The sequence below is a fragment of the Serinus canaria genome, chromosome 28 (assembly GCF_022539315.1).
Source record: "Serinus canaria isolate serCan28SL12 chromosome 28, serCan2020, whole genome shotgun sequence".
NCBI classification, from domain to species: domain Eukaryota; kingdom Metazoa; phylum Chordata; class Aves; order Passeriformes; family Fringillidae; genus Serinus; species Serinus canaria.
In genome coordinates, this window is record NC_066341.1 from 4,733,939 (window position 1) to 4,747,379 (window position 13,441).

The window sequence follows — 13,441 nt, forward strand, 5'->3', positions numbered from 1 at the left end:
TGTTTTTTTTTTGTGGGGTTGTTTTTTTTTGTTTTGTTTTGTTTTGTTTTTTGTTTTTTTGGGTTTTCCTTTTTTTCAGTACAGAGAAACTTGTGTACAGTAGATGAGTGTTAGAAGGATGGGGGGCTCCTCCTGATCATACTGGAGGAAAAGCTGGGCTTTACATTCCCCAGTTGGTATAGTGCGCTCCTTAGCACTTCCAGACATAGTTTTGCTTGACCTGTGATGAGTGAATCAGTACTGGGGGTCAGCAGGCAAATACTGGATTGTTGCTGTGCTGCTCACTGTACTTGTGTTTATGGCAAGTATGCCTTGGACATCCAGGATTTTCATAAGAGAATTATAGCATTCATTGGACACTGTTCTTTCTGTCAGATATTAATTGAGCACCAGCCATGCCCTGGGGCTTTGAACCCTAGGGAAATGTTAGAAGGCTGATTCCCACTTCCCAATATAGTACGGCACAGTGTCCAGCCTGTAGTATAACTTTTCACTAGTGCATCTTCTGGCCTGTCATGATGATTGCTGAGGTCTGTGAGTAGCCATTGACCTGATTCCATCAATTAAATCCTCTCTTCCTGGGGCTCTGGCTCATGAGGCTGAGAGCAAGAAGTCTGGGGTTGGTCCAGTAGCCCTGCAGTAGTGACTGCAGACACAGCAGGGCCAGACTTGTACTCTGCACTGATTCCCTCTCCAGGGTTGTGTATGATGTTAAATGTCCACTTCCTTGGAGCAATTGCCTCGTGCTGGAGATGATGCAACAGAAGAAATCTGTCTTGTGCTGTATTTTGCATAGTTTGTTTGTCAGTGTTTGACTTTGCTGCAGCATCCAGGTTTTGGGGTCTGGGTTTCCAGCCATTGTGCTGGGCTGGATTCCTCTAACAGGTGAGTTTTTAAAAAACATTTCTCCTTCAGTACCTGTTAATGTAGAAATGCAGGCCTCTGGGCCCCTCTCGGGTTGCTCAGTTTCTTGCAGCACAGATGCTGATGGCTTGTTGTGTCAGGATGTCTGACTTTGTACGGCACAGATGCTTCTGCTCAATAGCTCTAAATTTTCCAAGAGAGCCTGGTCATCTTTAGCCTGCTGTCCATGCAACTGTACACAGACTGTTAGTCCTTCTGGACCAAATGCTGAAGCTGAAAGTCATGTGTGTTTTAGTTTCTCTGTCTTCCCCTTACTCTGCTGAAGTATTGGTACTTTCAAACCTGACTATCCTAAAGCTCTGAAAAGGTAGAGTTAAACTGCTTTTTTGTGGAATTATTAAAACCAAAAAGCTGCCAAACTCATGTGCTATGGCAGCACATGGTAATATTAAAAATAATATTCCTTATTGGAATAATTATGTGAGCTGTGGGGTGCTCCCACCAATGATACTGTATGTAACTGTCTTCAGAGTGCAAGGGAAAAGAATTCATCAAAACTACCACAAAGCTGTGTTGGGGGAGTTTAAACTGGGTATGGGGAAGAGTTTCTTCCCCCTGAGGGTGCTGGGCACTGCCCAGGTTCCCCAGGGAATGGTCCTGCCCAAGGCTGCCAGAGCTCCAGGAGCGTTTGGACAGCGCTCTCAGAGCTGCTCAGGGTGGGGGTCTGTGCAGGGACAGGGGCTGGAAGGGCCCCACAGGGACCGTCAATCCAACTGAGAATATTCTAGGGTTCTATTCTAGGATTCTATGAACCTTTTTCCCCATGTGTTTATGGTCTCAGACTTCTTTGCGTCTATTTATTGCTCCTGACACCATATCCCACTCAGAGTCCCTGGTGACAGGTTGCTGTGCACGCCTCATTCTGTGAGTGTTCCTTCTGACAGTGATTGGTTTTGGGAAGGAGGCATCCAACTTCCTGAGGTTTCCTGTTCCTTGCAGTACACCTTCTGTACTGCTTGAGTAGGGAGTGTTTTCCCTCTGGTACTCACGACTGTCTGCTCTAGGAAGTGTAGGATATGATCCTTCACACTGTTCCAAAGGCTCTGTCTGTACCTGTCAGCTCCCCAGACATGCCCCCTCTGTGCAGAGGCTGGGAGGGAGATTTGGGCTTCCTCTGCACTCTCTGCATTTGCTGTGTCAGTTTGAGTTCTGATGGAGGTCGCTAAGGTGATCGGCATCTGTTGAGGTAAAGGGATCTCTCCACTGCTGCTGGCAAGTATGGAGCAGAAAGGACATTTTGAGGTGACTTGTTAATAAGGTTTTATGCAGGAATTTGGGGTCCATCTCAAACATTGCTGCAGTGATGGCTCACTCTCTGCAGGTGTGCCTGGGACATGTTGCTTAAAGGACCAGAATAAGTCACTTTCATATAGTTGCAATTCCTAAGGATTGGACATAAAGCTTTACCCTTTCCCTGCCTTTTTCTTTTCATGTCTTCTCTGTAAGATTCATTCTCAGAAATTACACAGCTAAAAAAGAAATGAGAGTCCATGTGAGCTTTTCACACAGAAAGGGGAGGAGGATTTTACTGCCCAGCTGTCAGGTCCTGCAGGGTGGTGAGTGGCTCAAGTTCGTGTGACGGGGCAACTACTCATTTCACCAGTGCGGTGAACTCAGTCTAGAAATGGAATTTGAAGTGTTCTTGTTTGTGGAAAATACATAAGTATTCTCTTTGACTGAAGTAGTTTCCTTTTGCATGCAAAACACCCATGAAATTGTTTATGCAGGTTTGTTGTTAACTGTGGAATTGGAATGCATCATTACCTCTGGATTTTTTTTCCTAGCTCTTTAATCACATTTGGTGGTATGTGTTTTCTTTAAATGTGCATTCAAGAGTGCCTTGTGGCAATGGTTAACTTAATGAGAAGTGCAAATGGTTTGCAGACAAATTGCCCAAATACCAGCTGATGTGAACACCATGTGAACACCAGCTTTGCCAGCTCCGCTTAATTCCCTTTGTCATAAAGGTGGCCACATAAACTGTCTCAGAGGTAGTAACTGAGTTCTCTCAAGGGTATAGGAATATAGTTAACCTAAATTAGAGAATTCTGGAATATCCTGAGTTGGAAGACACCCATGGGGATCATTGATCCCAGCCCCTGTCCCTGCACAGGCACCCCAACACCCCCACCCTGAGCAGCCCTGAGAGTGCTGTCCAAACACTCCTGGAGCTCTGGGACCATTCCCTGGGGAGCCTGGGCAGTGCCCAGCACCCTCGGGGGCAAAAACCTTGCCCTGAGCTCCATGCCAAGCCCTGGCCCAGCTCCAGCCCTTCCTGGCCTCCTGTCCCTGTCCCAGAGCTCAGCCCCTGTCCCTGTGCCTCCCCTGGGGAGGAGCTGCAGCCCCCCAGGAGCCTCCCCTCAGTCTCCTGTGCTCCAGCTGAAGGAGCCAAGTGCCCTCAGCTGCTCCTCAGCCCCTTCCCCTCCAGACCCTTCCCCATCTTTCTATCCCTGAAGCTTGCCTGGGCTCTTTCAGAGGGATTAGAGCACAGCCAGTAGAAGCAACAGCTTTAGCAGCAGTTCTTGGGCTCTGCTTCTCAATATTTGGGGCATATCTCGGGTTTTCAGTGGATTTCTGGCGCCCCTCTTATGACCCATAGTGCTGGGTGCTGTCAGGATGGGACAGGACACCTGGACTTGGAGCAGGTTGCTATGAGCTTTGTCAGGTGTACTTGACCAAAAGGAGGTTGAAGTTTTTGTTGTGGTTGACCCTTGCTTAGGGATTGTCAAGCACTTGTTTAGCTGTTGCTGAAGCCAGGCCTATGTACCAGGCTGGCCTAGGGCAGAGCTTCCAGAGCACTGTGAGCAGGCAGAGCAGGGCAGGGACTGGGCACTCTGCTGTGTTTAGCCCTTGTGCACTCAGGGCTGGTGATGATGTGCTGTGGTCTCCAGCAGTTGTGGCAGCACCTATTCCTGGAACAGCAGAGGCCTTGGCGAAAGAAAAGCTGCCTTTACTGAAAAGAATGGTGGAGCTGTGCAGGGAGTGCCTGGAGCCTCTCACTCAGGCTGAGCAGATGTGTTCTTAATGAGGGGGACCTGTGTCACCACCTGAAGGGCCTGTGAGCGTGTTGAAAACCAGTCCTTGAGTTTGGGGTTCATCAGTAGCTGGAGGGAACCCCCAGTGAAGTACCCAAAGGTTTGACATCAGGGCCAAATCTGTTAGAAATGTTGGTCAGTGAGCTGGCTGATGGTTCTGACTGTGCACACTGGGTGTGCGCAGTGATGCCAGACTGGGTAACCATGGCTGGGTCACCAGGTAGTGATGGTGCTCCCATTCAGAGGGACAGGGACCCTGAAAGTGTTTACTGAAAGCTTTGAGGCGGGGCTGGCACCACAGGCACTGACTCCCTGCTGTTCTGGGGTCGTGGGTGTCCTTCCAGTCTGTCTGGATACACTGAGAGGGTTAAATACAACCCTCCTTACCGTACAAGTAAAAAAGGCCAAGAGAACTGTACAGACCGTTCCATGCCTCTGCTTCCTTTGCCTTTTTTTTTTTCCCCTGTATGAAACCATACAAATGAACTATGTAGCAACATCTTTGGTTGTGTTCTAATATTCTTCAGCATGTTTTTAGTGGGAGTTATTTTTCTATGTCTTAGAATACTTTCATTCTCTTCTAAAGGAGCAGCTGCGTTTCTGCAGTGTAAAAGTTGGGTTCAGGTCAGCCCGTGACTGAGCACTTGCTGAGGCTTTTGTACTGTAATGTTTGCAGCTAAAGAAGTGTTGTTATTTGAAAGTTGCAGTTTCTTCCTCAAGAGAAGGAAGAAGTGAACTTTTGGGCCCTCAGCATCTTGAACAGTCAGATTTCTTGTTCCAACAACAGGTGAAAAAATTTGGTCCTGTTTAAAGAAATGAGATCTTGCAGTAAGTGGGCAGGCATTTTCCTCCCAGACTCCCTCCAAAAAAACAAGCCTGTGGTATTTCTGTACAGTTTTGGGCCTGGTGTTGGCCTGGTGTTTTCTGTCTTCACTTTAAAAATCTTTTTCACTTCACAGGATCTTGGATGCTGGCAGTTCATCTGGAAAAGGAGCCCTGGAGCAACTGAAATCAAATCTCAATAGAGAAATGTTCTGGAACTGAGAGAAAGGAAAAAAAGTAAAAAAAGAACATATAGAAATTGTAATTATGCAGAGAGGCTTTGTGAAATAAAATTAGTTACTAAAAAGCCCCCACCCTTTTGTTTTCAGGATTTAAAGCTGTTACTCTTATGGTTGAATTTTTGTAGTATTGTGGAGATGGTGAGATCCCTGTGAGCTCTCTGAATCAGGGTTGACAACAGACTTTTATCAAGTTAGCTTTGTAGCTGTTAACTTTTTCCCAAAGGAGGCATCTGAGTTGTTTGTATTCATCTTTGTTTCAAGGCAAATATCACTGATTTTACATAAGAAGGAGAGGCAGCTTTATTTGTAATTTGTGATGTTTTTCTGAGTTGTTTGAAGGTCAGGCTTTCCAAACCAGCTAAATGTGCTTTTGCCCTTAAACTTCTATAAATGAGACTCTTCATTGTTGAGCCCTGAACTGAAACAGAGATTGTGTCCTAAAGACAGGGGAAGCAGTGGGGATGCATTCTGGATTGGAAAGTCATTATCAATATAACTAGATATTTTCTTTGTTTCCTTGATAGTTCCTTTCTGTTGCCATCAATTGTCTGTTCAGTAAGGTGTGCTGGTTTGAAGTCTCGAGCAAAAGTGGGAATTGGCTTAGTGTGCAGTCTGGGTCTCAGTAACAGGAACTGCCACAAAGCTGGGTTCAAGTCTTGTAGAAGAAAGATCCTGAGCTGCTGCACAGACTAACAGGAAACGGTGAAACATTGTGGAAATGCTGAAATATAAGCCTAAACTTTCAGCTCTGTACTCTGTGTAGGTGGGGCAGGTGCAGTAATTCCCTGTGAGGTATTGGTGTGACTGACCCAGCCCTACAGGAGCTCTCTAGGTCAGGCACAGCCCTGGGCTTTGCCCCTAGCCTGACACAGACAGGACTCTGTGGGGTTTCTGGTGCTGTCTTGGTGTTTCAGGGACTAAATTGTAGGAATTGAGAAAACAGAAACTTCCACGGGCACTGAAAGATTTCATCTGCAGCCTTGGGAGAAGCTTGGATTGATGTAAAAATACAATACACAGACATTAAGCAGAAAAATCATAAACTTGTGTTTCTATAGTTGTAAGTAAGAGTATGCCTTAAGTGAGTGAGAAACTGTATTGGGTAAAACACTGAAGGGTTTATAACACAGGGGTGTGGTTGTATAGAGAAAGCTGAGTTTAGAAGTTATAATAGAAGCAGATGTGTATATGTGTGATAATAGCCCACTGGATAAAAGTATCCACAGTGCAGCAGAAGTAAGTAAAGGTGGTAGGTTAGAAAAGCAGAATAAACCCTGTGGCAACTGTCTGTTGGTTTAAAAAGTTATGTATTGTCTTGTAACAAAGAACTCGTGATTTCTTTGAGCTATGGCTGACTGCCTGCTCCTCTAAAATCTCAGCCTCTAGGACTGATGTTCATCTGAGCAATAAATCGTTCTTAGCCAGAAAATAGTCCCATCCCTTCATTAAAAGTAGAAAAAATGATACTAAATGATAGTTTTGGGCAGCATTTATGACTTAACTGGAGATGAGGCAGATGAAAGTATTTCAGAATGATTAATTGTTGCTTCAACAAATTCTTTGGGTAAACAAAAAAATGTTTACTTCCATTTGGTGGAATATTTTTGGTAGGCAAAGTAAAAGTGAAATTTACTTTTGACTGCTTCAGTACCTGCACTGAAGCTTCTGTACTCAGTTCTGTCTCCAGTAGTGTGTTTTCTGGAACTCACTATGCTCACCACAGCACACATGGTTGTGTCAGAAACAGCAGCTGCTCAGTCGTGGGGCAGATGAGAGGACATTCCTGACCTATGCCCTAGGGGACTGGATAAGAGAAAATTTTTGTTTCAAGGTATGGGTTTTAGCTACAGCTTCATGTGTTGCCAGAGTAGCTGAGATGCATAATCTATACCATTAATGAAGGATTGAGTCCTAGGCTGGAGCCTCTCTGCTCTGGAGCCAGGCTGGGAGAGCTGGGGGTGTCACCTGGACAAGAGAAGGATCCAGGGAGAGCTCAGAGCCCCTGGCAGGGCCTGAAGGGGCTCCAGGAGAGCTGGAGAGGGACTGGGGACAAGGCCTGGAGGGACAGGAGCCAGGGAATGGCTCCCACTGCCAGAGGGCAGGGCTGGATGGGATCTTGGGAATGAGGAATTGTTCCCTGGGAGGGTGGGCAGGCCCTGTCACAGGGTGCCCAGAGCAGCTGGGGCTGCCCCTGGATCCCTGGCAGTGCCCAAGGCCTGGCTGGACAGGTGTTGGAGCAGTCTGGGATGGTGGAAGGTGTTCCTGCCCATGGCAGGAGTTGGAATGAAATTGTCTCTAAGGTCCCTCCCAACCCAAACCATTCCATAATTCCATAGTTTCCTGTATTTTAAAACATACTTTGAATTATATGCTAGAAGTTATTCTGTTTCTTACTGTCTATTTTGTGATGATGGAATTTGATCAACATAGACATGGAATGGAAAATTGTGCCCTTAATTTTTAGTTTTGAAAATTGGTCATTAAGATGTCTTTGTACAAATGCAGAAATATGTTTTGACAGAAATCTTTCATGAGGCTCCTTTCTTTTTGACATAAGGACACCTTGCAAAATGAAAACAAAACCTGCTAAGGATCTACAAAATAGCAGGTCCTTGTCTCCAGAGCCAAGTGTTCTGTCTTGTGCCTGTACAGGATGCTCTTACTCCTCTCCCTTGGGGCACTGCTGGCTCATGCTCCATACCCTGACCCAAGCTCGTTTTCCCTAGAACAGTCTCCAGCCAGTAAGTGTCCGGTCTGTTGTTGCCAGGGTCTCTTTCTCCCCATGATCAGGGCTCTGCATCTGTCCTTGCTGCATTCTATGAGGTGCTCATGGCCTGTCCTCTTGGCAGCCTGACCCTTCAGTCTGTGACAGGTTTCTCCCAACCTGGTGGGATCTCCAGTGTTGGTGAGAGCACATTCCCATCACCTCCTCCACAGCGTGGGTCGCAAGGTAAGCTGCAGGTCCCAGTAGAGACCCTACAAACTTCACTAGCTCCAGGCATACAGTTGGGGGGGGGCAGGGTGGTTTTGTCTCATTTTGAGGTGAAGATGAATGTGTTGCTTACCTTCCTTCTTCCAATTTCTTGATCATTCAAAGATGAAGCAGTTTTGGCAGGGACATGAGCCTGGTGCCTCATCACCCTTGCATAGAGCCCATTTCATCTCCCCATGGGTTTGACTGGGACCAGTTCACTCAACCAGTCAGTCCCTGGCTCAGTGGCTCAGTGTTCATCCACTGGCCTTTCTCTTGGAGCTCTTTCCAAAGTGAAGAACCTGTTAGACTCTGCTGGTGAGGTGAGGCACAGAAAGCATCCCGTGCCTCTCTGCTCAGCTCACATATTAAATCTGCTGTCATACTTCCAGCCTTGTGCTGCTGGGACAGCAATAGAATACTTTCTTGTTACCCTTGATATTATTCTTTTATTTCTTTCCATTATTTTCAAGTCTGAACTGCATTTGAGCTCTGCTGTTCCTTAGACACAGTGGACAGTATTTCCAAATTCCTCCTGTTGTAGCTGTTACTACTTCTGTCTCCTGTGCTCTGTTTCCCTTGGAGCTCTGCCATGGCTCCCTGCTCAGCCAGGCTGCTCTGCTCCCACATCTGTATGTTTTCCTGGCTGTTAGGAAACAGAGGATGCTGTATGTGTGGGACTCGCTCAGCAGTGAGGGTGCAGGCTCTTGGTCACCTACTCTGCCAGTCCTGCCTTGCTGCCCTTCTCCCCTGTCATAGCACTTGTCAGGAAGTTTGATGCAGGGTGGTTGTGGGCTGATGTGATTGTGAGCCCTGGTTGTACAACAGTGTAACTGTGCTAAAGAAGCCCACACAAGGCACATCTGAGCGCTTCAATCTGTTCTTATCCTCAGAAGGTACAGCCACTGCTTTGTATTCTGCTGATGCTTGGTATTTTTGTGGTACTTCTGTATGCACTCATACCTATTTAGGCTCTCTAGTTATCACTCATGGCATGGTTTATAAAGCCAAACAAAAAGCTCAAACCCAGCTCACGTCCTCCAAAAACTGATTCGCAGTTCAGAAAACAAGTTCTGAACGAAGTTGCCATCATGCTGAGGTGCACTGACATAACAGGAGCCAGGTTTGATTTTGGGGTTTCTTGTGGAGGACAGGAGGGGGAGGATCTGAGTTAGCTGCTCTCAGTGAAGAGCTCTGATGTGTATCAGACTCCTCAGTGAAGCTGGAGTTGTCAGCACTGGGCTGGGAATAAGGAAGAAGCTGGTGACTGAAGCTGTGTGTCTCAGGAGCTGGGAAAGGAAGCAGGGACATGGACAGAAACCCAAGTGATGAACGGAAAGAAAAGCAGTGCCCTCTCTCCTGAAAGGGCCTTTTATCATGGAAACAAAACTTGATTCTTTCTGCTGAAGGAGTGTAGTATTTTGCTTAAAACTAGGTTTTGTAGTTACTTTGTTAATTATTTGTGCATATAAGGACCTACTTGTTGCTCTTTTTTAGCTTTGTCTCTTGAGTAAATTTATATTTATGTATATGCAAACTTAAAAAAATATTTTTAAATTCCTGTCCACTAAAATATTTTGAAAACTGTTACAGCACCAATTTCTTTTGTGCTTCAGGGTTCTGTAGCAGGCGGGGAACATCAGGAAATAGCAAAAAAAACTTCTCTTCTTGCCTGGGGTAAAAACTTGACAGCAGTCATAATATTGTGTAAATGCTAATTCCTTAAATATTTCCTGTCATCCTTAGCACATAGGTAGATTGTACTGTTTTGGAGTAAAATGATGAAGCAAAGAGCATTCCTTCACAGGTATCTGTGAGGTGGAAATGTCTCCTGCAATGACAGGACTCTTGTGTGTTGGCCCAGCCTATGTAGAGATGAACACTGAGCACTGAGTGGGAGGAGATGGCTGAGGCTGATGCTACTGGGTATTTTAGAGCAAGATAAGTTAACAAATGCTGTCAGTTTTGCATGGATTGGGTTTTTCTATCACTTAAAGACTATAAGGTCATGTTATACTACTGTAGTTTAAAGATGGTAAGTACAGATGAAAAGGGATTATCTGCATTCTAGATCATTGTAGAGAAATGCAGGTAATTGATAGTTTCTTACTTATTGTCTGGTAAAACCCAATAGGACTGTAATATTGGGATTCAGTACAAACTTACTGTCAAGTTCCTAGAGGGAGTATGAGAATGAACCTTTGAGATCCTGCCACTTTCAGAGACTTCTTTTTTTAGTCAGTGCTTGTTTGGGTAAACTGCTTTATATCCCTGCCCCCTCACTTCCCAGGACATTCAAATTGTTGGATAAGGAATAGTCACTGAGGAACCTGTATAAAACTAGAAGTGAAAAAAATGCAGAATTTTGCTCTGATAGAAACAGTAAAGAAGGCCAGACAAAACCAGTAAAAAAATGGTACAGTCACTGTGGGATGGTACTTTGGGGACAGACACTTGGAAGGATGTGTGTAAGGTCCAGGATAGGACTTGATCAGGAACAAGTGGACACAGAATATGTACACCTGAGTTTGTAAGAGGAAACCTTTGTCTGGAGGCTGTAGAATGTGCTTTCAGAGTGCCTGGCAGACTGCTTTTAATGTGGGCTTGTGTGTGTGTGTTAGGGCACAGTTTCTGATTCCAGGGGCTGGGCCCAGGTCACGTGGTGCCTTTTACTCCTGGGTGTCCATGGGTGTTGCGACTCAGGTCTGTTTTATCCTGCATATAATTAACTTAAAATTCCTTGTCACTGATCTCAAACAGTGCATAAACACATAACTTGTGTGATGTTTTGGGAGGAAACAAAGGAGTGTGGGCAGCAGGGGGGAGGGGGGATTCTGTCCCTCCGCTCCACTCTGGTGAGACCCCATCTGCAGAGCTGTCTCCAGCTCTGGAGACACCAACACAAGAAAGACTTGGACCTGTTGGAGTGAGACCAGAGGATGCCACAGGGATGCTGCAAGAGCTGGAGCCCCTCTGCTCTGGAGCCAGGCTGGGAGAGCTGGGGGTGTCACCTGGACAAGAGAAGGCTCCAGGAAGAGCTCAGAGCCCCTGGCAGGGCCTAAAGTAGCTCCAGGAGAGCTGGAGAGGGACTGGGGACAAGGCCTGGAGGGACAGGAGCCAGGGAATGGCTCCCACTGCCAGAGGGCAGGGCTGGATGGGATCTTGGGAATGAGGAATTGTTCCCTGGGAGGGTGGGCAGGCCCTGTCACAGGGTGCCCAGAGCAGCTGGGGCAGCCCCTGGATCCCTGGCAGTGCCCAAGGCCAGGCTGGACAGGGCTGGGAGCAGCCTGGGATGGTGGAAGGTGTTCCTGCCCATGGCAGGAGTTGGAATGAATTTGTGTTTAAGGTCCTTTCAAACGCAGACCATGCCATGATCTCCAATTCTGTGCCTGCTCTGTTCTCTGGGAACTTGTTTCAAGGGAAGGATACTCTGTGTACTGAAGACAGCATAATAAATATATGAGTGGAATCCTGCTCTTCTTCACCTGTCAGGAAAATAGTCCCCCAGTCCTCCACAGTGCAGCATCCATCCAGGCAGTGAGAGTCCTCCAGGGCTCACTGTGGGTCACACTTGGAGGGATTAGTCTTGTTTGGGGTAGGTTTCCCTGGTCTTTAAAGGCCCATTTCCATAGTTTTTATTAGGACCTGGTTCTGTTCGATAGTTTGCTGGAATATTCATGTCTATGTGACTTTTGGGACAGACTGAAAATATCCATAAAGCAGCTGCTGCTCTGAGGCTTCAGAGCAGGGCTGGACCTGTGGAAGATGTTGGATCCTTCCCATCCTTGCAAAAGCTATTGCCAACTGTCCACCTGGTATTTTTCCCTCTTAAGCTTACTTTTGTTTTCTTAGTCTGGAGAAATAAGGTAGGGTCCAGGTGCTCAACATTTTTCTAATTGTTCAGTTACTCATTTTCTTAATCAGAGGTAAATAATCTCAGTAGGTAAGTGGGTGGGAACCAACTGTATTTGATCTCTGACCATCTTTGACTGACCATCTTTGACTAATAAAACAGAAGGAATGTTGTAAAGGAATCACAACAACCATGCTGTGGGTACATGTCAGAAACATTGATCAGAATTTTGCAGGTGTTGTCTGTAGGTCTCCAGAGGATGGAGTTAAATCCTGCTTGGCTGGCACAGAGTGGTTTGCTGTTAGTTGTGTTTTGTCTGGTGTCACGGGAGGCTGATTTGGAGCTGCTTTAACACCAGGTCTCTAAGGGAACAGGATGTTGTTTCTGTGTGAGGCCTGAACACAGGGGATCTGACTTCTCTAAGAGTTTTAGCAGATGGCAGAAATTACCTGTGAGTGTTTATACAAAGGGTGTATTAACATCAGGCTCTGACATTGTGTGGGTTCAGCTGAGTTACTGCTGGGTTAGATTTCACAAGGAAGCAATCAAAGGCAGAGGCTGTGCCAGGAGCTGGTGGAGCTCTGCAGTCTGTTGGCATGAAAACACTGAGGGTTATTTGTCCTTCCTTCCATTCCCTTGTGGATTTTACACTTGCAATCTTGACATCTCAGCAGACTGGGCATCCTTTTTTCTGTATCTGAAGTTAATCTACAGTTCTTTTGCAGCCCCTTTCTTCATTTCCTCTGACATTTGTGCCATGATATCCTCATTGGACAGCCATCTGTATTTGGTGTTCTGAAATGTCAGGAAAGCATAAGGAAACTTCCTTGTCTGCTAAGACCATTGCAGAGCCAAGCAGTGTGATTAAAAAGGGCTGTTTCACCACAGAATCCTTTACCATAACAATTAGCTTTGTCTTCTAGTGTCCTTAAGCTTAAAAGTAGTATATTGTTAGAGGAAAATAGCACATTTTCCTATGCATGCTTACAATTTTCTTTAGAAAATCCTTCAGATCTGGCAGAGACCAGGGAAAAGTGGCTGAAAGAGGTGTGTCTTGGGTTGAATTGCAGCTTTTTTATTGCTCTGAGACAGTCTTGAAAGTATTTTATTTATTTTTAGGCCTACACTGATAAGAACCTTTAATTGTTGGGAAATTGCAACCCAAAATGATCTTAGTATGTAATGTTATAATTGATAGTAGCAATTGTGGAGATTGGAGGTAGAAGCAGAGCATATAAGTATCCAATTAAAAATCCTTTTCCTTAAATATTTTAAGGATTTTTATTATTAATATCAAATTATTCCTTTAAGAGTAAACTTAAATAAGGTAACAGTACATGAATTTTCCACCTTAAAGAGAATTTTTCACTCTTCACTATGATGCTGTGTTTGGGAAACTGGCTGCTTATTAGCTATATTAATGAAGAATTGGAAACTTCTTTTTCCTTCTTGTCTCCAGGGGTGGAGGTTGGAATAGCCAAAGAAATCACGAGGGTCTTCATTTCATACCTGCCAGTTCATCCGTTGACATTTTCTCACTTTCTGTTCTCTATCCGCAAGACTTTGTACTGATGAACTTGGTTAAGTTACTGCC

At 45.5% G+C, this 13,441-nt stretch overlaps 1 protein-coding gene across 2 annotated transcripts in view; it reads left to right on the forward strand.

Moving 5' to 3' along the window:
- Positions 1 to 13,441, forward strand: part of ELAVL1 (ELAV like RNA binding protein 1) — a 45,442-nt gene that overhangs the window by 13,295 nt on the left and 18,706 nt on the right. The gene's annotated exons all lie outside the window — the stretch shown is intronic.